Source organism: Macaca nemestrina, chromosome 13 (genome assembly GCF_043159975.1).
Source record: "Macaca nemestrina isolate mMacNem1 chromosome 13, mMacNem.hap1, whole genome shotgun sequence".
Classification (NCBI taxonomy): Eukaryota; Metazoa; Chordata; class Mammalia; order Primates; family Cercopithecidae; genus Macaca; species Macaca nemestrina.
Window position 1 is genome coordinate 38,644,670 of NC_092137.1, and position 26,073 is coordinate 38,670,742.

General features: G+C 42.0%; 1 long non-coding RNA gene across 1 annotated transcript; it reads right to left on the reverse strand.

Annotated features, from left to right (window-relative positions):
• Window positions 1-606: 606 nt before the first annotated feature.
• On the reverse strand, window positions 607-24,955 carry LOC139358031 (uncharacterized). Its single transcript, XR_011612241.1, has 4 exons — window positions 24,220-24,955; window positions 12,805-12,876; window positions 9,233-9,328; window positions 607-783 (listed from the first exon to the last, which is right to left on the reverse strand). It is a non-coding gene; the product is annotated as an uncharacterized lncRNA (long non-coding RNA).
• Between the last annotated feature and the right edge of the window lie 1,118 nt (window positions 24,956-26,073).

The window sequence follows — 26,073 nt, forward strand, 5'->3', positions numbered from 1 at the left end:
TTTGGGGGGGGGTGTGTGTATGTGTATTTTTTCCCCCAACCAGAGTCTAATGCATATAATAAAATCAAGGATAACGTAATCAGGAGGTCTACAGAAAGCAGACTGTCCATCCTGTAGCGTAGAACAGTTTAAAAACACCATTAAAAATTTTTTCTCTGGCACAGTGGCTTACGCCCATAATCCCAACACTTTGGGAAGCCGAGGCGGGTGGATTACCTGAGGTCAGGAGTTCAAGACCAGCCTGGCCAACATGGCAAAACCCTGTCTCTACTAAAAATACAAAAATTAGCCAGGCATGGTGGTGAGCACCTGTAATCCCAGCTACTTGGGAGGCTGAGGCAGAGAAAATTGCTTAAAACCCAGGAGGCAGAGGTTGCAGTGAGCTGAGACTGCACCACTGCACTCCAGCCTGGAAAATAGAGCAAGACTCCATCTCAAAAAAAAAAAAAAAAAAAAAAAAAAATTCTCCTTTTTCAGTACAAAAACCCAAGATCCTATAGCAATTCATTTTCCTATCACCCAAAGAGATTTCATCAAGCTTTACATTCTTTAATAATTTTATTAATAATATTAATCATACTAAGTAATTATTATTTTACCATCAGAAAAAGTGGGCCACTAATTTCTCAGCCTGGAGGGATTCGAGAGAGGTCCTCAGCTCCACAGCTCCCATCGCTTTGGTTCCTTCAGAGGCAGTTCATTGGTCATTTGGGTCAGCAGATTTGCATGAGGCCTGGTAAGCCAAGGAGGAGCAATCGTTGAATAGTCCATCAGGATTGGTCGCTATGGAGAAAAAGACAGAAACAAATAGATGTCTATCATTTAACTGCTGTGGCCTGTGAGCACCAGAAGACAATGTGTGCCTCGCTGAGGGGGAGTAAAAGTCAAGGTGGAAAAGTGAATCTGAGATGAGAACCGGGTTCTAGATTCCAACTATTTGAAAACTGACCAGCCAATCAAAAGTCTCATAGCCTTGGCTTTTAAACAGTCTTCGGGATGATTCAGTCATGGGGACAGATGTCCAGTGGCATCTTCAGGATGGTGGCTCAGTGATACTGGATTGCAGCATTCTGGGGCACTGAGGGGAGGGGCTTCAGATCCAGTTGGTATCCAGGATCTTTGCTGGTCTCTGCTGTGGAAGGACTAGTTTGGTCTTATTCCTGGATGATGACCCCTGAATGAAATGTTCGTTTCTCTCTGCCACTCATGGTATTCTGCTGCCCCCACTGATGGAGTTGATGGTTTTGTCCATTTGCATTTTCATCCTGAAGTCTCTAAATACAAGGCTTTTTGTCCAAGCACATACCTCTATTCAGGGTGTGCTGGTAAATGTTTAACTGGCTATCTCCAAATTACTTCTTGTCCTCGGGCCCCTAACTGCTCGGGGCTGTCTCTAGCATGCCTCTTCTAGGACTGTCAGTTACTCTGGTTGTGCCCTCATGGACTCTACCTAATCTCCGAATACGCCACATGTCAAGCATTTTGTCAAACAGCTTACATATATGAACTCATGCAATCCTTACAGCAACCCTGGCAAGTAGATACCAGAGGGTAGAGCGTCTCAAAGATCGCACCATGTTTCTTCTCTGGTCTCTAGGTAAATAGAGATGAGAGCTTAGGGTGGCCAGAAGCAGACAGGGACTCCAGAGAGCGGCACTGAGAAAACTGATGGTAGTGTCCCACACTCCCTTTCCCTTCAGCCCTCTTCTCATGCAAGACTGTGTTACTGGCCAAACCAGAAAGGAACTGGGGAACAGCCAGCCTTGCTGTCACCTCCTGGTCCCAGTCCTAGCCTCCACACCCCCATGGTGATCAGCCCCATTCACTTTTTTTTTTTTTTTTTGAGATGGAGTCTCACTCTGTCGCCCAGGCTAGAGGGCAGTGGCGCGATCTCAGCTCACTGCAACCTCTGCCTCCCAGGTTCAAGCAATTCTCCTGCCTCAGCCTCCTGAGTAGTTGGGCTTACAGGCATATGCCACCACACTCAGTTAATTTTTTGTATTTCTAGTACAAATGGAGTTTCACCATCCTGGCCAGGTTGGTCTTGAACTCCTGACCTCAGATGATCCACCTGCCTTGGCCTCCCAAAGTGCTGGGATTACAGGCATGAGCCATGGTGTCCTGCCCCCATTCACTTTTTCAATAAATATTTATTAACTGTCTTTTATGGACAAGGTACACACTAGGTATTTCAGGGAATGCAACCGTGAGTAAACCATGATTCTCATTTGTCTTCTGAGAGATTATAATCTAGAACAGATGAGATGTGTACACAAATTATGATTTTTAAACTTTGCTACTTTATAAGTGTCAGAAGAGTTTTAGAGACAGTGAATCAAACCTCTTGTGTGACCCTATCCCCCAAATGCTCGGTGAGCATCTCTCATAGCTCAAGAGCAGCTTGCATTTAGATTGGTGATTTGTCCTTTAAAGAAATATGCCAATCACCATTAAAGATATATGGACTGAACACGGAAAAATGAAAATGGTTTATTTGTTAAAGTAGTGGAATTACGGGTGATTTTTTCCCCAGTGGTTTTGATTTACATTATCATTATATAATGGTGCTTGAGCTTTGTTATGTTTAAAAGAAAAAGTTGAAATTATTGTCATCCACAACTCAGCTCCAGGGACTGATTCCCAAGTTAGCTTAGCTCACCTCTGAATTAATCTCCTGAGGATCTTAGAAAACTCTATAGAGTTCCACAGAACACTGCCAGCTTTACATAGTCACAGCAACATATTTTTAAACCATTTGTGGATGTTTTCTATATCATATGTAACATGAAATGGTTTTTAAATGGTGTTAAACCTTTGAAAAGTGATGTGCTTGTAGAACTGTCTTCTTAAGACCCACTGTGGGATTTTTCCCCTCCCCCGCCATCCTTTTGATGTTAGTGATAACAGTCCCACAAGGGCACACTGTCAGTTAACTAGATAGGAAGTTTCATTAGGCAAACAGGTGTCAGCAGTGGCACAATCTACTCATTTATAAATGATTGTATTAGGGTTCCCTAGAGGGACAGAACTAATACACACATATAAAGGGGAGTTTATTAAGGAGTATTGACTCACACAATCACAAGGTGAGGTCCCACAATAGGCCGTCTGCAAGCTGAGGGGCAAGGAAGCCAGTCTGAGTCCCAAAATCTCAAAAGTAGGGCAACCAACAGTGCAGCCTGCAGTCTGTGGTCGAAAGTCCAAGAGTCCCAAAGCTGAACAACTTGGAGTCTGATGTTTGAGGGCAGGAAGCATCCAGCACAGGAGAAAGACAGAGGCCAGAAGACTCAACTAGTCTAGTCTTTCCTCATTCTTCTGCCTGCTTTTTATTACGGCCATGCTGCCAGCTGATTAGATTGTGCCCACGTAGGTTGAGGCTGGGTCTGTCTTTCTCAGCCCTCTGACTCAGATGTTAACCCCCCCTTTGGCAACACCCTCACAGATACACCCAGGAACAATATTTTGCATCCTTCAATCCAATCAAGTTGACGCTCAATTTTAACCATCACAATGATCATTACCTGATTACTTGCATTTAACACCAATCTAAGCCAAGAGTCCTCTGATGAGAAATTGGGCTCTATAAATATGAGGAAAGATTTCTCTGAGCCCTTGGCAGCCGTTAAGCTACTCCCATTAACAGCCTCCCTCATACTCTGTATAGGATTTCCCACTCATAAAGAAGGGCATGGGGACTGCATCAGCCTTTAACAAGATATGATTCCTGAAACTGCAGTCACCATCTTGGACCATGAGGAAACAAAGGAGAAAATCACAAAGGTGCCATTTCTGCCATAATTGGGATATTGAACCAATGCTTGCAGCTGCTACCTCCAACTTCTTGTTTTGTGACAATAATAAATGGCTATTTGTTTAAGCCATTATAATCTGGTGGTGGGTTGCTTGCATCTAATCCTTAGTGATATGAGACTGTGGCCATGGCAGTGCTAACACTGCCGATCAAACAGCTTTACAAGCAGTGACTGTAACTCGACGTTACTCTTTTCAGGGTCAAGAACTCTCTGCCTTCTAACATCTGAATTCCATTTTTCTCTGTTTGTTTTTGTATGTGTCTTTCATGTTGCAGGTTTTCTTGAAATGTCGGAATCCTTGGCTGGTCATTAGTTTTTAAGAGTGCCTCCTAAAAAGACTCTTTGGAAGCTCTGGGTGCATTGGCAAGGCGTGTTGCCTCAAGGGCTTTTCTGTAGGACAATTAGATGGTGAACCAGCTTTATTTTGGGGGGGACCCTGTAATGTCAGCAGCAGCCCCTCCAGAGAGATCCTTCCACCATTTCTCCTCATCAACTTCCCCTCCACTCTTCCCAACCCCAACTCCAGCCTCTCCAGTGATCTAAGACTTTCAGGAAATAACTTAGGGAAAATAGATCTTTATTTTAGAGGATGATATGGCCATATCTGAAGCTACGTGTCAAGTAATGTTATAGCAGTGCTCTATAATTCTTGGTGATATCACAGTATGCTGTACTCAGTGACAGCCTAACTGGAAAAAAAATTAAGTAGTAATAATGATATTTGACATATTGAGAACACACCATGTGCCAAGCAGTTCGTTAAACACTTTATACATATTAACTCATTATCCAGCCAAGTATATGCTCAGTATCCCATTGTACCAAAGAGGAAAGGGAGGCCAGGAGGTTATGTAACCTGCCTAGAGTTACACAGCTAGTGAATGGATCGTTGGAATCAGGTTTTTCGTTGTTGTTGTTGTTTTGTTTTTTGTTTGTTTTTGAGACAAAATCTCACTCTGTTGCCCAAGCTGGAGTGCAGTGGCGCAATCTCAGCTCACTGCAACTTCTACCGCCTGGGTTCAAGCTATTCTCCTGCCTCAGCCCCCTGAGTAGCTAGGACTACAGGCACCTGCCATCATGTCTGGCTAATTTTTGTATTTTTTAGTAGAGACGGCGTTTCACTATGTTGACCAGGCTGGTCTTGAACTCCTGACCTCATGATCCACCTGCCTCGGCCTCCCAAAGTGCTGGAATTACAGGCATGAGCCACCGTGCCCGGCCTGGAATCAGGTTTTCTTACAGTGCAAGCAGGTATAAGCAAATTATGTTTGGCAGGACACACTTTAAAGCCAGACTTCAAAGAATTCTCACAAAGTTCCAAGGAACATGACCTCACAATAAAAAATTATATAACACACAAAGAAACAAGCCACAATATGTGAGAGTCATCAGAAACAACAGCAAAATCAGTTTGCAAAAACTTTTGATATTAGATGATCAATTATAGATTTATTTTATAAATATATAGAATGTATTTAACATTGAAAGTATAAACAGGAGAATATAAAAACTGACAAAGCAGATCTGAACAATTAGAATAACTAAAAATTAAAAATTTTAATTGAAATAAAAAATCAAAGGGACTGGTTAGCATATTAAAAACATGAAAATTTAACAATAGGCTGTCATGACAAAAAAAAAAAGAGAGAGCGAGAGAATCAGGCCAGGCACAGTGGCATATCCCTGTAATCCCAGCACTTTGGGAGGCCGAGGCAAGTGGATTGTTTGAGCCCAGGACTCCAAGACCAACCTGGCCAACACAGTGAGAACCCGTCTCTATCTTAAAAAGTAAAAAATATTTTAACTAAAAAAAAAACATTAGTATACTAGAAGATAGAAGTCAAGAAGTTTCTCAGAATACAGTACAAAGAGAAAAAGAGTATCTTCAAAAACCCTCTAGCAGGTGGTACATTAAAATCATATCCATTAAAATCAGACATTTAAAAATGATGGCCACTATCATCACATCTATCAAATATTGTACTAGGGGTCTAAGCAGCCCAATAAGATAAGAAAGAAATAACTGGAAAAGTAGAAAGAAAACTGTGGTTATTTGAAAATGACAGAATCTGATGGAATAATCTCCAGATAAATTCTTAGAATAAGTAAGGTTCTTAGACACAAAAATCAGTTCACAAATACCAACAGCATTTCTATAAAGTACAAGATATAATAACATTAGTTTTTAAAATACCATTAAAATGGCAATGAAAACTATAAAGTGATTAGAAATAAATCCAGCAAGTTATTTTTGTAACAGCTATGTGTAGAACAATATTGCATTTGTGTCCTATTGCTGCTGTAACACATGACCACAAACTTCGCATCTTAAAACAACCCAAGTTTATTATCTTACTGTTCTGGAGGTCAGTAGTAGGAGAGAGTTTTATGGGCCAAAATCAAGTTGTCATAGCCACATTCTTCCTGGAGGCTCTAGGAGAGAACCTTTTCATTGCCTTTTCCATGTGATACAGGCTGCCTGCATTTCTTGGCTAGTGGCCCCTTTCTCGATCTTCAAATTCAAACCCTGCTTCGGTCCTCACATCTTCTCTCTGACTTTGACCCTCTTGTCTCCCTCTTATAAAACCCTTGTGATTACATTGGGCCCATCTAGATAACTCAGATGTAATGTAACATATCACAGGCTCTGGGCATTAGGACATGGACATCTTGGCAGGTGGCATTATTCTGTCTACTGCAAATATAAATGGAAAGACATATCAGGTTTTTTGTTTTTTTGGGTTTTTTTAAGGTGAGATCTCACTCTTAGCCCAGGCTGGAGTGCAGCAGTGCAACCATGCCTCACTGCTGCCTCAATCTTCTGGGCTAAAGCAATCCTCTTGCCTCAGCCTCCCAAGTAGCTGGGACTACAGGCATATGCCATCATGCCCAGCTAATTTTGTATTTTGTGTAGAGACACAGTCTCACCATCTTTCCCAGGCTGGTCTCGAACTTCTGGCCTCAAGTAATCCTCCTGCCTCGGCCTCCAAAAGTGCTGGGATTGTAGGTGTGAATCACCACACCTAGCTAAGACATACCTTTTTCATAAACAGAACATCATAAAGATGTCTGTTCTCTCAAACTGATTTATAGATTCCATGCAATTCTGAATCATACGCCATTAGGTTTTTTTTTTTAATTAAACTTTACAAGTTTTTTCTAGCATTTATATGAAAGAACTAAGTGCTGAGTATAGGCAAGACACTCCTGAAGAACAGATGCCCTACTGGATATTAAGACTTAGTATGAAGCTATAATATTTAAGACTTAGTGGTATTGATCAGAGACAAATCCACCAGGAGAACAGACTCATGTAGAGACCTGATATATGATAGAACTGTACTGCATGAGGTCATAGAAGCAAGCATACACTATAATTGCATTGATGCAAAAGTTGAAAACAGGAAATATCAAGCAATATATTATTTAGATACACACACACACACCACACGTATGGTAATACTACAAAGAAAAGCAAGGCATAAAATTTACGACTGGTAACCCCAAGACTGGGACGGTTGAGACTGGGGAGTTTTACATAGTGCTTTCGAAAGTACTGCTAATGTTCTACTTCTTAAGCTGAATGTGGGGTGTAGAGATGTTAATTTTATTATTAGTCTTTTTTTTTTTTTTTTTTTTGAGACAGAGTCTCACCATCACCCAGGCTGGAGTGCAGTGGTGCAATCTCAATCTCATCTTACTGCAACCTCTGCCTCCCAGGTTCAAGCGATTCTCATGCCTCAGCCTCCAGAGTAGCTGGGATTACAGGTGTGCACCGCCATGCTTAGCTAATTTTTGTATTTTCAATAGAGACAAGGTTCCACCATATTAGCCAGGCTGGTCTCGAACTCCTGACCTCAAGCAATCCTCCCACCTCAGCCTCCCAAAGTGCTGGGATTACAGGGGTGAGCCACTGAGCCCAGTTTATTATTAGTCTTTAAATTGTGCAATATGTTATAGATACCCTTTTGTTTGAATACTATCTTCATATTTTTAATTTAAAAGGTAATCTGAGTTCATTTAAAAATCTCCTTTAAAACAAGTTAAAATGCATAAAACAATGTAAAGTTAAAGTATCAGTGTTGTATCCAGTTCACATGAACTAATCAGATAAACATTAAGACTACGTTAGAAAATGACATAGAAGTCATTAATAAACAAATTCACACAAGAAGAAATCTAAATGGCAATTAAATATGTGGAATTTAAAAAAGAAACGTCCATCAATCTAGTAGTTTAAAAATCAAATATTTAAATATTATCGCCTCTCTAATTCAAAGGGGGTTAAAAATATCATACTGGTTGTTGGTATGATACTGCTGATAGACAAACACATCGACAAGAATTTGTGAAAAAACAATTTATCAATACCTGTCAAGGGTCCTAAAGTGTTTATGCCCTTTTGTTAAATAATACAATTTCCCGAAATCTGTACTAGAGATAATTCTTATATATCAAGAAATATTTTTGTGACAAAAAAATAATATTAACTAAATGCTTATGCTGGTGCCAAGCATGGTGCTAAATCCGCCCCACAAATTAGGAGACTTGGGTTACTGCCAACACTACTCAGCCTGGAGATACTAGGAGGGTCAGGATCGAAACCCAGCAGTGTGATTTCAGAGCCCATATTTTTAAGTGCCACACCATATTGTAGCATTGCAACCTGGTTTCTAATTGTTGAGAGAGAAAAAAAAATTTTAATGATTAAATAACCAATATGAGACAATTATTCAAAATGAAAATGAAAGAAAAAAACCTAGAAATGACCTGAATGTTCAGTAACAGCCAAACAGCAAAATTAAGCATGGTATATTTATATGTAATAGGCAGGGGGAAACCACTCATTTCAAAAATTTTAATACGTGGAAAAAATACATCTTAAAATTGAATAAATGTGGTATTGTGATTCAGTGCAAATGTATCACTGTTATAATTAAACTAAAAATTAAAGTCCTACTGATAATGGGTCGATAGTATCATCTTAATCATCTTAGCAAAGAACCACACATTGTTTTGTTTTGTTTTGTTTTTTTAAGACGGAGTCTCGCTGTGTCTCCCAGGCTGGAGTACAATGGCGCGATCTTGGCTCACTGCAACCTCCATCTCCTGGGTTCAAGCGATTCTCCTGCCTCAGCCTCCTGAGTAGCTGGGATTACAGGTGCCCACCATCATGCCCAGCTAATTTTTGTAGAGATGGGGTTTCTCCATGTTGGCCAGGCAGGTCTTGAACTCCTGTCCTCAGGTGATCCGCCCAACTCGGCCTCCCAAAGTGCTGGGATTACAGGCATGAGCCACTGCACCCAGCCCACACATTCTTTATTTCTATTTTAATCTAATGTGAATAGATAACGCATTCATTCATTCACATTGTCCAAGCAGCAAACAAATATAAAAATATACACAATAGGAAGTCTCACCCCTACTCCGCTCCAGGGCCCACTGGTTTCCATTCTCAGCCTCAAATGGGTTGTCAATACTAGTATTTTCTTGTCTGGCCTTCCAGAAGGCTGTTCCTAGTCAAAGACAATATACATTCTTTGTCCTCTTCCTTTTTTATACAAATTATAAAAGACTATACACATTTCTCCAGTAAGTTACTTTTTGCATTTAATAGATCTTGAAGATCTGTCTAAATCAATACAAAAGCACTTACTCATTTTTTAATAGCTATATAGTATTCCACAGTGTAGCTATGCCATAAATAATTTAACAAGGCCTATACTGATTGACATTTATGTTGCTTCCAATTTTTTTTCTAAAAAAACTTTTCTGAAGTGACCATTTCTTTTGCTATTATAAAAAAAAAAAAGCAATGAATAATATTCATTCAATACTATCTCTAGAAATCATTATTAAAAGTATAATAGAATGCTGGGTCCAAATGTACATACACTTGTAATTTTTAAAAATAATTTCAACTTTTGGGCCAGGCACGGTGGCTCATGCCTGTAATTCCAGCACTTTGGGAGGCCGAGGCGGGCAGATGACGAGGTCAGGAGATCAAGACAATCCCGGCTAACATGGTGAAAACCCCATCTCTACTAAAAATACATAAAATTAGCTGGGCTTGGTGGCGGGTGCCTGTAGTCCCAGCTACTCAGGAGGCTGAAGCAGGAGAATGGCGTGAACACACAAGGCGGAGCTTGCAGTGAGCCGAGATTGTGTCACTGCACTCCAGCCTGGGAGACAGAGTGAGACACCATCTCAAAAAAATAATAACAACAATATAATAATAATAATAATAATTTTAAGTAGTCCCCAGTGTCTTTGTTGCCGCCTTTATGTCCATGGGTACCCAATGTTTAGCTCCTACTTATAAGTAAGAACATGCAGTATTTGGTTTTCTGTTCCTGCATTAATTTGCTTAGGATAATGGCCTCCAGCTGCAACTATGTTGCTGCAAAGGATATGATTTTGGTTTTTTTTAAATGCACAATTGTAATTTTAATGGATACCGCTAATCTCTAATCGGCTAACATCTTGATGCTGTTAGGCTTCCTACCAAGAACATAGTCTACCTTTCCATTTGTCCCAGGCTCTTTTTGTGAAGAGCAACACAATCTGGATCCATTACTTTTCAAAAAGCAGTGCGTATATGCAAAACTTTACCCACCAATGATTTCAGCGACGCACCCTAAAAAAAGTTAAAAGGAAATGGGTCACTATGTTAATACTAAATAATCTATCAGGGCAGGTGGGATTTGGGATTATATGGGTATTCTTCTTTATTCTTTCTTGCATTTTTCAATTTCTTGCTTTATTTTATTACAAAAGTGATAAAACAAAATAAAGCAAGAAATTGTCACCCATACCCTGGGCGACAGAGCGAGACTCTGTCTCAAAAAAGAAAAAAAAAAATTCTTTTTTCTTTAATCACAGAATAGTCAGTAACTTTCAAAGTAATAAAATTTAGCATCATTCACCAGAGAAAAAGCAATATAAATCTATGAAAATTTGCCCCAAAGGATTAGGTACTTTGAGAAGAAATTTTAAACTGTCTAGATAAAGTACATTCCCCCTTTGACCTAACCATGTCCCTGTATCAGATGACAAACTCATGAAAGACCAGTAAAGAGGAAGCTGTACCCTTGCTCTGAGTTTGACCTTTCTCAAAGCAGAATGTGGTTTTACTAAAATAAGAAAATAATGTATCAAGGTCATGCAGTACTTGATTGTTATCTTACAAAATTTGGCAGAAGTTTTGCCCTAAACATATGAGCAATGCTGACAATTCCATTACAAAATTTATTTAAGCTGGTGCCACTGCTGCTGATGTATAATCTCATTTTAAGAAACTTCATTGTTTTTGGAAATCACAGTTTTAGAGATTCGTAATTTGATTTTTAAGTAGGATAATTTAAATAAAGATTGCCTGAAAGGAAAAATTCTAATATAATTGAGACTCATTGGAGGAACATTTTACTGAGAATTTCCTTTAGGGGACATTTCCTATGTAGTACAAATGACTTTTCCCTTTTAGTCAATTTTTATAATAATTCTTTTTTATGGCCCCAAACCTTTTGTTTGTTGTTGTCATTATGTTTTGTATATTTGAAATGGGGTCTTACTGTGTCACCCAGGCTGGAATGCAGTGGCACCAATCATAGCTCACTGCAGCTTCAAACTCCTGGGCTAGGTGTCCCTCCTGCCTCAGCCTCCCAAGTAGCTAGGACTACAGGCACATGCCACCTCACCTGACTTATTTTTTTAAATAATTTTTGTAGATACCAGGTCTTGGTATTTTACCCAGGCTGGTCTTGAAATCCTAGCCTCAAGTGATTATCCTGCCTTGGCCTGGCAAAGCACTGGGATTACAGGCATGAGCCACTACATCTCAAAACCTCTTGAACTTCTTATTCTGGGAAGAAGAAAAGATGGAAGAAAAGGAAAGCAGGTCTTAAAATCCTGGGGGAAGCAGAGGAAGGACCATCCTTAATTACATTAAGGGCTCATCCCAGGCAAAATTACAAGGAAGTTTCCTCTTCTTCTTCTATCATACCTCCTAGTATCCTTTCCAACTTACCTATTTTGTATTTCTTCAAACTCTTGCTCCTAGCCAGATGTCAAACATGGACAGCTATCTAATAAACAAATCCTCACCGAGATGGTTTCCCTTTCCAAAGAATATTCATATTTCTAAAGACCAAACAAACATAAGTATGATAGTGGTATTTTAGAAAATATGAGAGAGCATTGGGTGCAGTGGCTCATGCCTGTAATCCCAGCACTTTGGGTGGCCAAGGCAGGTGGATAACTTGAGGTGAGAAGTTCAAGATCAGCCTCGGTAACATGGTGAAACCTTGTCTCTACCAAAAATACAAAAGTTAGCCAGGCGTGATGGTGCACACCTGTGGTCCCAGTTACTGGGGAGGCTGAGATGGGAGGATTGCTAGAGCCCAGGATGCAGAAGTTGTAGCGAGCCGAGATTGTACCACTGTACTCCATCCTGGGTGACACAGTGAAACCTTGTCTCAAAAAATAAAAAAAAGAAAGAAAATATGAGAGGCTGGTGGAAAAACATAGGAGGCTTTTATCAGCATCCCTGACTCACAACACACAGGTTAGTCACATATGCCACCTGCTTAAGATTAGTGCCAGGTCCCCAAAATGCCCTAGAGAAAATATCTTGATTACTTCTGCCTTCAAATAAAGAAACAGGGAAAAGATTTAAAGTGACAGCATATAGATTTTGTTCTTTGAAGCAAAAGAAAACCTCCAAATCATACATCATTAGGGTTTCATTTAACGTACTCAAAATATATTTAAACTATTAGATACAGGAGATTCACAAAGTCTTCATAGAAAAATTAAAAATGAAGATATATACCACATCCAATGTATATCTCAGTACCAGAAATAATTAATCCTCCCAATTATAGGAGGATTTTTTGTTACTTGGCAGGTCACTGAGTTTTTCCAGATTAGGGGCAATGAAAGCTCCCACCTACTATATATTTTTATTCTCCTGGCTGGGTGCAGTGGCTCATACCTGTAATCCCAGCACTTTGGGAGGTCAGGGCAGGTGGATCGCTTGAGGCCAGGAGTTCCAGCGAGACTCCATCTCAAAAAAAAAAAAAAAGAAAGAAAGATAATGAGTGAGTTTTCCTGAGATCTGGTTGGGTAGCACCTCCCCTTTCTTTATCCTGCTCTGCCATAAGGCCTGCTTGCTTCCCCTTCACCTTCTGCCATGATTGTAAATTTCCTGAGGCCACCCAGCCATGCTTCCTGTACAACCTGTGGAACTGTGAGTCAATTAAATCTCTTTCTTCATAAATTACCCAGTCTCAGGTAGTTCTTTATCACACTGTGAGAACAGATTAATACAGTTACCAAGAGACTAAGATGCAGAATTGTAGCAGGGAGAAGTCAAGATATATCTAGAAGACAGCATCCCACTAGATCTGACGGCTAGAGGGGACTCACAGACCACTTCTTCAAGGCCTGGTGTCTGGGGATACAGCTGCCACCTGGCGTACCCCAATCCAGCAGGGAAAACTGGAAGTCCCAAGATTAAGAGCAAGCAGCAAGAACTCCATCAGAAAAGGGAGGGAGGGAGGGAGGGACGGACGGCAGGCCGGCCGTGGTGGCTCACACCTGTAATCTCAGCACTTTGGGAGGCTGAGGTGGGCGGGTCACGAGGTCAGAAGATGGAGACCATCCTGGCTAACATGGTGAAACCCCGTTTCTACTAAAAATACAAAAATTAGCTGGGCGTGGTGGCACATGCCTGTAGTCCCAGCTACTCGGGAGGCGGAGTCAGGAGAATGGTGTGAGCCCGGGGGGTGGAGCTTGTAGTGAGCCAAGATCGCACCACTGCACTCCAGCCTGGGCGACAGAGTAACACGAAAGAAAGAAAAGGAGGGAGGGAGGGAGGGAGAGAGGGGGGCGGGCAGGCAGGCCGGGCGCGGTAGCTCACGCCTGTAATCCCAGCACTTTGGAAGGCCGAGGCGGGCGGATCACGAGGTCAGGAGATCGAGACCATCGCGGCTAACACGGTGAAACCCTGTCTCTACTAAAAATACAAAAATTAGCTGGGCGTGGTGGCACATACCTGTAGTCCCAGCTACTAGGGAGGCTGAGGCAGGAGAATGGTGTGAGCCTGGGAGGTGGAGCTTATAGTGAGCCGAAGTCGCGCAACTCTCAATTCCATAAGGCAAGAAAACTTTATACTTTTCTGTATTTTTAATTTAAAATTTTTAAAAATGGAAGAGACTGAAGACAAGGGGGTGAATTCATAAAGGATTCCTGAAGAAGATGAGTTTTCAGTATGTAATGTACCCCTAAATGTAAAAAATGGACCTTGGAGGAGTTTTCCTTTTGGATCCTGTGATGACACAGAAAGCACAATTAATAGTCCCTGTTTTTCAGAAGCTAGTTCGGGATATAAAAATTAGCTATGTGAAACACTCAGTGACCAATATATACTAAGAGTTTAAAGTTATCATTTATTACTAATAAAAGAGAAAGCAAAAAATTACTCAGAATGAATGATCCAGAATTTTTCATGACCCCATCTCAAATATATCATCTCCATTTCTTTCAACTTTCCCACCCACTGTCATCTACACCTATGCCATCATCACATCAATGATGCCTTTGGAATGGTCTTAAACTAAAAACGAAGGAAGGAAGAAAAGGAGGTAGGGAGGGAAGGAGAAAGAGAAAGAATGGGGGGACAAAGGAGGGAGGGAAGGAGACAAAGAGGGAGAAAGAAGGAGGGATGGAGAGAGACAAGGAGGAAAGAGAGCAGAGAGCTCAATGTATATTGATAACTCACTAATGGGCAGGATTATCATTCATTCTAGAAAAAAAGGAAAAAGCAGATAAACCCACAATATCACACTGGACAATAAGAAGTTTTCTTTTTTGAGGGACAAGAGCAAAAGTTGTCCTAAAAGGATACAAGTCTCCAACCCTGTGACTAAAATATACCAGAATATTTTTGGCTCTTTTGGGTTGGCTATTTTTATGAGTATATGATTTCAAGATTTCAACACAAATCCTTCTTCTTCATGTTTCTCAATCCTGTGTGTATCCACTGAAGTTCTTTTTTTTTTTTTTTTTTTTTTTTTTGAGACGGAGTCTCACTCTCGTCCAGGCTGGAGTGCAGTGGCACTATCTTGGCTCACCGCAAGCTACGCCTCCAGGGTTCCTGCCATTCTCCTGCCTCAGCCTCCCGAGTAGCTGGGACTACAGGCGCCCACCACCACGCCCAGCTCTTTTTTTTTTTTTTTGTATTTTTAGTGGAGACGGGTTTCACCGTTAGCCAGGATGGTCTCGATCCCCTGACTTTGTGATCCTCCTGCCTCAGCCTCCCAAAGTGCTGGGAATACAGGCGTGAGCCACCACGCCCGGCCTCCACTGAAGTTCTTGATGTCATTTTTTGTGTTAGGTCTTTTTCTTTTTAAGAATAATTCATGGCCGGCGCTGTGCAACCCTCCAAGTGTGAAGTGACAGCCCTGTGTGTGATCTCCCCAAGTTTGCGTTTTCGACATTAAAGTTTACTTTTTATTAAAAAAAAAAAAAAAAGAAAAGAATAATTCATGGCTAGGTGCAGTGGCTCACGCCTGTAATCTAAGCACTTTGGGAGGCTGAGGCAGGCGGATCACCTGAGGTCAGGAGTTCAAGACCAGCCTGGCCAACATGGTGAAACCCCGTGTCTACCAAAAATGCAAAAATTAGCCAGGTGTGGTGGTGCATGCCTGTAATTCCAGCTACTCGGGAGGTTGAGGCAGGAGAATCGCTTGAACCCGGGAGGCAAAGGTTGCAGTGAGCCGAGGTAGCACCATTGCACTCCAGCCTGGGCAAAAGAGCGAGACTCCGTCTCAGAAAAAAAAAAAAAAAAAAGAATAATTCATTTCATTATCTCGCTATCTTTGAGTACCATGGTATCAATTAACAACATAAGCCACAGGACACCTGTCAACAGGAGATGTTGCCACAGCTGCAGAACTCACCTATGCCATAAAGCTGCATTTACATTTTGTCTTTTAGAGTTTGAATAAAATCTGATTTCATTACTATGCTATTGAGCACATTTATAGTGTGAGCATTCATAAACACCCCTCCATGATAAGATGACTCAATTGCCCTTTTTTCCTGAACTGCTGAAGCCTGAGATGCTACCTGTGAACAGCCTAAAATGTGAGGTCAGAGTCAGGCTAAAAGTATATAAAACAGTATGTCTTTCCCAGAGAAAATTTTTAAAAAGAAATTCTGATGCAGATAAAATATTTAAATGAAGGGGGAAAGTAAAAACATGCAAGCCACTCTGAAACTAAATAATGGTAAATTATAACAGCTTTCAACAATACTTAGTTCTCATGAAAAGTATTTACCATGGCAACCATTGCATCCAACTGCTCTTAAACAAGGAATAAATTCAAGAGATCTATTGTACAGCATGGTGACTATAGTTAAAGACAATAATATTGTATTCTTGAGAAATGCTAAGAGAGTGGATGTTAAGTGTTCTCACTACAAAAATGATAACTATATGAGGTAATGTATTTGTTAATTAGCTAGCTTTAACCATTCCACAATGTAGATATACTTTAAAACATTACGTTGTATAAATTCTTATAATTTCATATCAATTTTTTTAAATAAATAAATTTAGTTTGTTCAGCAGCAATAAAAAATAAGTAATTTAAAATTTTAAATTTTTAAAATTACAGGTGGCTCACGCCTGTAATCCCAGCACTTTGGGAGGCCGAGCCTGGCAGATGACCTGAGGTCAGGAATTCGAGACCAGCCTGGCCAACATGCTGAAACTCTATCTCTACTAAAATCACAAAAATTAGCCCGGTGTGGTGGTGGGCGCCTGTAATTCCAGCTACTCAGGAGGCTGAGGCAGGAGAATCGCTGGGACCCGAGAGGCAGAGGTTGCAGTGGGCTGAGATCACTCCATTGCACTCCAGCCTGGGAGACAGAGCAAGACTCCATCTCAAAAACAAATGGCTAGGCGCGGTGGCTTATGCCTGTAATCCCAGCATTTTGGGAGGCTGAGGTGGGCAGATCACCTGAGGTTAGGAGTTCAAGACCAGCCTGCTCAATATGGTGAAACCCTGTCTCTACTAAAAATACAAAAATTAGCCAGGTATGGTGGCGGGCACCTGTAGTCCTAGCTACTCGAGAGGCTGAGACAGGAGAATTGCTTGAACCTGGGAGGCAGAGGTTGCAGTGAGCTGAGATCATGCCACTGTACTCCAGCCTGGGCAATAGAGTGAGACTCTGTCTCAAAAAAAAGTAAAAAATAAAAAATAAAAAATAAATTTGAAGAAAATTGTTCTTAAGCAGGTCCCAAACTATAACAAAAAAGGGAAGCAAAAAAAGGTTATCTCCTAGAATTATACACTTTCCCTACACATGCTTATCCATTTTTACGAACTCAAAAGCTCACCTTAAAAACAATAGCACCTTTTGACCCAGCATGTCACTTCTGCTCCTAAGTACAAATATTAGAGAAGCACTCACAAGATAATATGTACATAAACATACATAGCAACATTGGAATTACAAAAATTTGAAAATGAACTACATTTCCATCAATAAAAAGAGAGTTAAATGAATTATACATATAATTCATACTAAACTACACAGCACTTATGAAACTGAACAACTTGAACTACATATAACAACAATAGTTAATCTCACAAATAAAAAGTTGAGCAAAAAAGCAGGTTGAGGAAGATTACAGTATGTAGCACTAAGCCAGATATGGTGGCTCAGGCTTGTAATCCCAGCTACTCAGGAGGATGAGGCAGAAGGATAACTTGAGACCAGCCTGGGAAACATAGCAAGACTCTGTCACTTAAAAATATATGTATATATATATTTTTTCATATTCATATGAAATATAAATATAAGTATTTATATATAAATATATATTATCTATACATATTTACTAAATATGTAGCACTACTAGAAGTATACCAAATAAACATTTTGGCATAAAGTCAATAAATTGAAATCAATATTTAGTTGAGGAGAAAATGAATATTAACATCAAAGAATTATTTCTGGGGTACAAAACAAACCTGAAATCATGGCCAGGTGCAGTGGCTCATGCCTGTAATCCCAACACTTTGGGAGGCCAAGGCAGGTGAATAACCTGAGTTCAAGAGTTCAAGACCAGCCTGGCCAACATGGCAAAACTCCGTCTCCACTAAAAATACAAAAAATTAGCCAGGTATGGTGGCAAGCACATGTAATCCCAGTTACTCGAGAGGCTAAGGCAGGAGAATAACTTGAACCTGGGAGGCAGAGGCTACAGTGAGCTGAGATCACGCTATAGTATTCCAACCTGGGCGACAGAATGAGACTCTGTCTCAAAAAAAAAAAAAAAAACAGAAGAAACCTGAAATTATATGTAAAACATTGATGGCTATTGTATTATTAATTTTAGTAGTAATTGCATTGTAGCACATGAACACTATTTCTTTAGCACTGTCAGATGCTGTGTTGCTCTCGTAGTCACCGATCTGCCCATGTGTAATAACAAAAAAACACTCCCTTGCACCTGAGTTCAGTTGAGGAGCAAGATATTTGGGGGTCATCTAATTTTTCTCTAATACTTTTTTCTTTTCTTTATATATTTTATATTTTTATTAGGTTTGACTCAAAAACTGATTCGTTATAGATGTTGTACATGAATTTGGAGTTTTTCTTGGTGAAATTTTGAGATGACAAAATTAATATTCTACTGTAAACGTATCCTCATAAAGGCCAAGCGCTATGGCTCACGCCTGTAATCCCAGCACTTTGGGAAGCCGAGGCAGGCAGATCACTTGAGGTCAGGAGTTCAAGACCAGCCTGACCAACATGGTGAAACCCCGTCTCTACTAAAAATACAAAAATTAGCAGGGCATGGTGGCAGCTGCCTGTAATGCCAGCAACTCGGGAGGCTGAGGATGAAGAAGTCCTTGAACTTGGGAGGCAGCAGTTGCAGTGAGCCAAGATTGGGTCACTGTGCTCCATGCTGGGCAACAGAGTGAAACTCGGTCTCAAAAAAAAAAAATATATTATCCTCATAAAGAAAAAAGAGGCCATGCTTGCAATCCTAGCACTTGGGGTGGCTCATGCTTGCAATCCTAGCACTTGGGGATGAGACAGGCAGATCACTTGGGGTCAAGAGTTTGAGACCAGCCTAGCCAACATGGTGAAACCCCATCTTTACTAAAAATACAATTAGCCTGGCATGGTGGCGCAGGCCTATAGTCCCAGCTACTTGGGGGACTGAGGCAGGAGAATTGCTTGAGCCCAGGAGGCAGAGGTTGCAGTGAGCCAAGACTGTGCCATTACACTCCAGCCTGGGTAACAGAGCAAGACTCTGTCTCAAAAAAATAAATAAATAAATAAAATAAAAAAGAGAAAATAATTTCCAAATGACACTTTTTCTTGAACATTCATGATCTAAATGGAATTTAAAAGCTAAAAGTCAAATAGAGTTCTTAAAGATTATTTGTTTTGGATACTAGTATACAAGCAACTGTAAAATGATTGAAATTATAATATAATGTCTATTATTCTAACTTGTATTATTTTTATAAGGCGCTATCAAGTCAATAAAAGTCTACCATTCTTCCTCAAATTGTCAACGAATACACTGTCAATATTTTAACTATTTATTTCCCTATTTAACTATTAAAAAGTTCTTAATAATTTTGTATGTAAATTAACAGTTTTCAAAATAGTAATTATTACAGCATATTCCTCTTGCAATAACAAATATACATTTGTACTTCAACCTACTGAAAATCTCAACATACACAGGAATACAAAGATATTTTCAGTACCAGTTATATCTAGAATATGCTTAACTATGTTTGGAAATGACTTTCCAGCTATTAACAATAAATTGAAATAACATGTCTTGTGTAACTGCTACCATGGCCTAAATAACTATGATCTGCCTACACAATCACATGACTGGGCCTCGACTGCTGAACCAAGTGCCAGAAACTATACTGAAATAGGCATTCCACTGTTTGGCTTTCCAAAACCCAAAGCTGAGGCAGGAATTGTAGTCCTTCCCTCATCTTGAAGTTTAAAATATGCAGAAACAACCTGATTTTGTTTAGGGAGCATCATATGAGTATTTATCACAATTATAAAGATATGCCTGAGAATAGACATGAATTTGATTCTTTTTGGGGAGAAGGTGGGGAATGCAATGGGGAAAGATACACAAAAGGGCCAATTGTGTTTGTAGTGTTTTTTGTTTGTTTGTTTTAAGATGGAATCTCACTCCCGTCACCCAGGCTGGAGTGCAGTGGCGTGATCTTGGGTCACTGCAACCTCTGCCTCCCAGGTTCAAGTGATTCTCTTGCCTCAGCCTCCTGAGTAGCTGGGATTACAGGGGTGTGCCACTACGCCTCACTAATTTTTGTATTTTTTGTAGAGATGGGGTTTCATCATGTTGGCCAGGCTGATCTTGAACTCCTGACCTCACGTGATCCCCCTGCCTCAGCCTCCCAAAGTACTGGGATTACAGGCAAGAGCCGCTGCACCTGGCCTGTAGTGTTTTATTTCTTAAGCAAAATTTGGAACTTGAGTGTTTATTATTCTCTATCTCTTTTTTGCATGCCAAAATATTTTAATAGCAAAAGGGTAAGAAAAATAGCAGCTAAGCAAACCCTGTGATTATTAAGAAGCCCATACATTCTAGAAACCAGAAATATTACTTTCTCATTTATGAACTTTGTAATTTGGAAAAAATATTTGAAAATAGGGACTTTTCTTCAGAGAAGACATTATTGGTTTTTTTTTTTTTTTTTTTTTTTTTTTTTGGAGACGGAGTCTTGCGCTGTCGCCTAGGCTGCAGTGCAGTGGGACGATCTCGGCTCACTGCAAGCTCTGCCTCCCGGTTTCAAGCCATTTTCCATTCTCCTGCCTCAGCCTTCTGAGTAGCTGGAACCACAGGCGCCCACCACCACGCCCGGGTAATTTTTTGTATTTTTAGTAGAGACACAGTTTCACCGTGTTAGCCAGGATGGTCTCGATCTCCTGACCTTGTGATCTGCCTGCCTCGGCTTCCCAAAGTGCTGGGATTATGGGCATGAGCCACCGCGCCCAGCCGACATTATTGGTTATTAAAGTGATGCCGACTACGTTCACTCTGCCAGAACCTAGTAGAGAAATCACTGTGACAATGGGTTTTGCAAGAGAAGATTTATTCCCAGGGCAGCCCAGCAAGGTGGTGGAATAGCAGCTCTCAAATCTGCCTCTCCAAAGATAAGGCTTAGGAATATTTATGGGTTAGAGAAGTGGGGTGGTCTAAGGAATGGGGAAAGATGACTGGCAGTGGGGAAAAAGAAGTAATCAGTGATCTGTGCAAGCATAGTCCGGGTTCGTGGCTCTTCACAGGATGCATGTTCAGAAAATAGTGTTAGCATGATTTGAAGGTGGAGTTTTTGGCCCTCTGACATCAAAAGGCCACGTCTCATGCATCTGAACAGGTCCAGTTGAAGGGGAGGTGGTCTCAACCGGTTTGAACAGAACAGGAGCTGCTCTCAAGTTCCTGACAAACAACTTAAGCAACTGTTACCATGGTGACATATACATCAGAAACGTTATCAGTAAGGTAACCAGTGAAGGTTAAGTAATAGCATTTAGCAGCATGGCTTTTAGATATATGGGTAAAAAAATTAGCAAAAAGCAACCGACCAAAAGAAAGCCAGGCCAGATTAAATTTGGCAGACCGAGCCAGATTATCAGATTAGCCCTTCAGTTTTGAAAGCATCCACTTAATGAGTGATTTATGTAAATCTCAAAAAATAAAATAAAAATAAGAAAAAGCTAACTTTCTAGTCAACCATTTTATTTATTTATTTATTTTTGAGACGGGGTCTCGCTCTGTCGCCCAGGCTGGAGTGCAGTGGCGTGATCTCGGCTCACTGCAAGCTCCGCCTCCCGGGTTCACGCCATTCTCCTGCCTCAGCCTCCCGAGTAGCTGTGACTACAGGTGCCCGCCACCATGCCCGGATAATTTTTTGTTTTTAGTAGGCATGGGGTATCACCGTGTTAGCCAGGATGGTCTCGATCTCTTGACCTCATGATCCGCCCACCTTGGCCTCCCAAAGTGCTGGGATTACAGGCGTGAGCCACTGTGCCCCACCTTTATTTCATTATTTTATTTTATTTCTTGAGACAGGGTCTTGCTCTGTTGACCAGGCTGGAGTGGGATGGCGCCATATCCACTCACTGCAACCTCCACCTCCCGGGTTCGAGTGACTCTCCCAGATCAGCCTCCTGAATAGCTGGGACTACAGGTGTGCGCCACCATGCCTGGCTAAGTTTCGTATTTTTAGTAGAGACGGGGTTTTGCCGTGTTGGCCTGATTGGTCTCGAACTTCTGGTCTCAAGTGATCCACCAGCCTAGGCCTCCCAAAGTGCTAGAATTACAGGCGTGAGCCACCTCCTCCAGCCTACTGGGTCATTTTAAATAGCAAACTGATACAAAATGTCTTTCTGCTACAGCAATCATAATTAAAGGCAAAAGAAAACAAATAGGTCAAAAAAAAGAAACTTGGTAGTCTGATCCTGATTGAAACCAAATGAACAAGATTCAAATCTGCAGTCGTGAGGGGCAAATAAGATGTCTACCTTAAGTGGTAGTAACCCAGTATCAAAAGCCAACTCACTGGGATGTCCCCTCAATTCTGTTTGGGCACAGCTTTCTTTTCTACTATTATCTGGTACAAATCTGGTTTTCTCTACATCTCCTCAACCTCTGACCAGAAAGCCTTCGCCTTGGAACCTCTTGGTGATAGTTGTTTGCCCGTGCTAAACAACCTCATTTCCTGTTTTCTCTTTTATCTCAACACAACAGGTACAGAGTGGAGGATGTAACAAGTTAGAGGGAATGTTGCAACAATAATGAAAGCAATTAGTCTTGAGTCTTAGGTTTCCTTGCTGGTTTTCATTTCAGTAGATTTATCTCTTGTGAATAACACTTAAAGTGGACAGGGCCTGTACAGATACCAGGGGAGAAGAAAAGGCACGTGACTCCAGTGTCACTGTCAATGAACAGCTTGTCTGCCCGCTTCTGGCATTGGGTAAATTTTGTTTTTGTTTTTAATTAAAGCCTTACCTATCATCAGACCCTCAATTTCTTTCTTTTCTTTTTTTGAGATGGGAGTTTTGCTCTTATTGCCAAGGCTGGAGTGCAGTGGCATGATCTTGGCTCACTGTAACCTCCACCTCCCAGGTTCAAGCGATTCTCCTGCCTCAGCCTCCGGAATAGCTGGGATTACCCTGCCACCACGCCTGGCTAATTTTTGTGTTTTTAGTAGAGACCGAGTTTCACCGTATTGGTCAGGCTAGTCTCAAACTCTTGGCCTCAGGTGATCCGCCCTCCTTGGCCTCCTAAAGTGCTGGGATTACAGGCGTGAGCTACTGTGCCCGGCCCCAGACCTTGAGTTTCTTTTTGAGTTTTGTAATTTTATATCTACTTTATGTCTTTATAAATCTCACTTACCTTAAAGAAAGGCTGAACTATAAGACAGCCACGATTTAGAAAACAGCATGATTATTTAGGACAGTGCAATGAGGAAAGAAATAAAGTGCTTAGAAATTTTGCTTTCACTAAGTGCAGTATGAAATCAGTTCCTTCACAACAAACTCTCCTACAGCAGATGAATTGCCTTTCATGATATATTTAAATTTAAGTATCTACCCTGCAGCTCATTTTTATAGTGTTTTCTACTGACTTTCTAGCAGAAAATCTGGCTCTTTTAAACATTTTTGCTCAAATAGAAATTAAATGAGTGGTTGCCTGGCGGTGGGGTTTGGGGTACAGGTAGGATTGACTCCTCTGGGGTGGGAGTTCCTTTCGGAAATGATGGAAATGTTCTAAACTTGGATTTTGGTGGTAGTTGCACAGTTCTGTGAATATGCTAAAACCATCGAATTGTACACTTTAAATGGGTGAATTTTATGGTATGTGAATTATATCTTGATAAAGATGGTTTTTAAAAATCTATTCTGGAGGAAGAATCTAAAAGAGGAAGACTGCCGTAAGAGAGAAGTTAGAGGTCTCTTAGATTTAGGTGATTTCTTTGCTAAAGTGGAGAGCCCAAGAAACCAATGACAGACTTTGTTGGTCAGCCTGGTCTCGAACTACCGACTTCAGGTGATCTGCCCACCTCGGCCTCGCAGAGTGCTGGGATTACAGGCATGAGCCACCATGCCCAGCACTGACTTTTTTGTTAACGTACTGTTATTGCTGTTGAAACCAATATCCTGTTATTTGTGAGCAAAAGCACTCGAATAAAGGCCAGGAGTGGTGGCTTACGCCTGTAATCCCAACATTTTGACAGGCAGATCGCTTGAGCTCAGGAGTTTGAGACCAGCCTGGGCAACATGGTGAAACTCCATTACTACAAAAAATACAAAAAATTACCTGGGCATGGTTGCATATGCCTGTAGTCTCAGCTACCCACGAGGCTGAGGTAGGAGAATGGCTTGAGTCCAGGAGGCAGGGGTTTCAGTGAGCCAAGATCTTGCCACTGCACTCCAGCCTGGGTGACAGAGGTGAGAGGTGACAGTGTGCTAGCAGCCCTCACTCTCAGCGCCTCCTCGGCCTCGGCGTCCACTATAGTGTCACTTCAGGAGCCCTGCAGCCCGCCAGGCACCGTGGGAGCCCCTCTCTGGGCTGGCTAAGGCCCGAGCCTCCTCCCACTGCTTGCGGTGCCCACTGCTTGCGGTGAGGTGTAGAGGGAGAGGCGCAGGTGGGAACCCGGGCTGTGCTTGCGGGCCAGTGTGAGTTCCGGCGGGCGCGGACTCGGGCTCGCCGGCCCCGCACACTGAGCCGCGGGCCGGCACCGCTGGTCCAGGGCAGTGAGGGGCTTAGCACCCCGGCCAGCAGCTTTGGCGGTTGTGATCCAGCAGTGCCGGCCCCACCGGCGCCACACTCAGATTCTCACTGGGCCTTAGCTGCCTCCCCGCGGGGTAGGGGGCTCGTGACCTGCGGCCCGCCATGTCTGAGCTCCTCCCTCTGTGGTGGGCTTCCGCAAGGCCTGAGCCTCCCCAACGGGCGCCGCCCTCTGCTCCGCGGCGCCCGGTCCCATCCACAGCCCAAGGGCTGAGGAGTGCAGGCGCGGCTCGGGACTGGCGGGCAGCTCTGCCTGCAGCCCCAGTGCAGGATCCACTCGGTGAAGCAAGCTGGGCTCCTGAACCAGATGGGGACTTGGAGAACTTTTATATCTAACTGGAGGATTGTATGTGCACCAATCAGCACCCTGTGTCTAGCTCAGGGTTTGTAAATACACCAATCAGCACTCTGTGTCTAGCTCAAGGTTTGTAAATACACCAATCAGCTCTCTGTAAAATAGACCAATCAGCTCTCTGCAAAATGGACCAATCAGCAGGATGTGGGTGGGGCCAGATAAGGGAATAAAAGCAGGCTGCCCGAGCCAGCCAGTGGCAGTTTTCTCAGGTCCCTTTCCACGTAGTGGAAGGTTTGTTCTTTTCCTGTTTGCAATAAATCTTGCTGCCGCTCCTTCTTTGGGTTCGTGCTGCCTTTATGAGCTGCAACATTCCTGGCAAAGGTCTGCAACTTCACTTCTGAAGCCAGTGAGACCACAAACCCACAGGGAAGAATGAACAACTCCAGACGCACTGCCTTTAAGAGCTATAAGACTCACCAGGAAGGTCTGCAGCTTTTTTTCTGATATCAAGACCACGAACCCGGCCGGGCGCGGTGGCTCAAGCCTGTAATCCCAGCACTTTGGGAGGCCGAGACGGGCGGATCACGAGGTCAGGAGATCGAGACCATCCTGGCTAACACAATGAAACCCTGTCTCCACTAAAAATACAAAAAAATTAGCCGGGCGTGGTGGCGGCGCCTGTAGTCCCAACTACTCGGGAGGCTGAGGCAGGAGAATGGCGGGAACCCGGGAGGCGGAGCTTGCAGTGAGCCGAGATCGCGCCACTGCACTCCAGCCCGGGCGACAGAGCGAGACTCCGCCTCAAAAAAAAAAAAAAAAGACCACGAACCCACCAGAAGGAAGAAACTCCAGACACATCTGAATGTCTGAAGGAACAAACTCCAGACACACCATCTTTAAGAACTGTAACACTCACTGCGAGGGTCCACGGCTTCATTCTTGAAGTCACTGAGGCCAAGAACCCACCAATTCCGGACACAGAGGGAGACCCTGTATCAAAAGAAAAGGAGAAAAAGAAAAAACGGTCTAATAAGCCAACTCTGAGATGTTCATAATTTATAATTATGTAAACATGTCAGTGTCTAAAG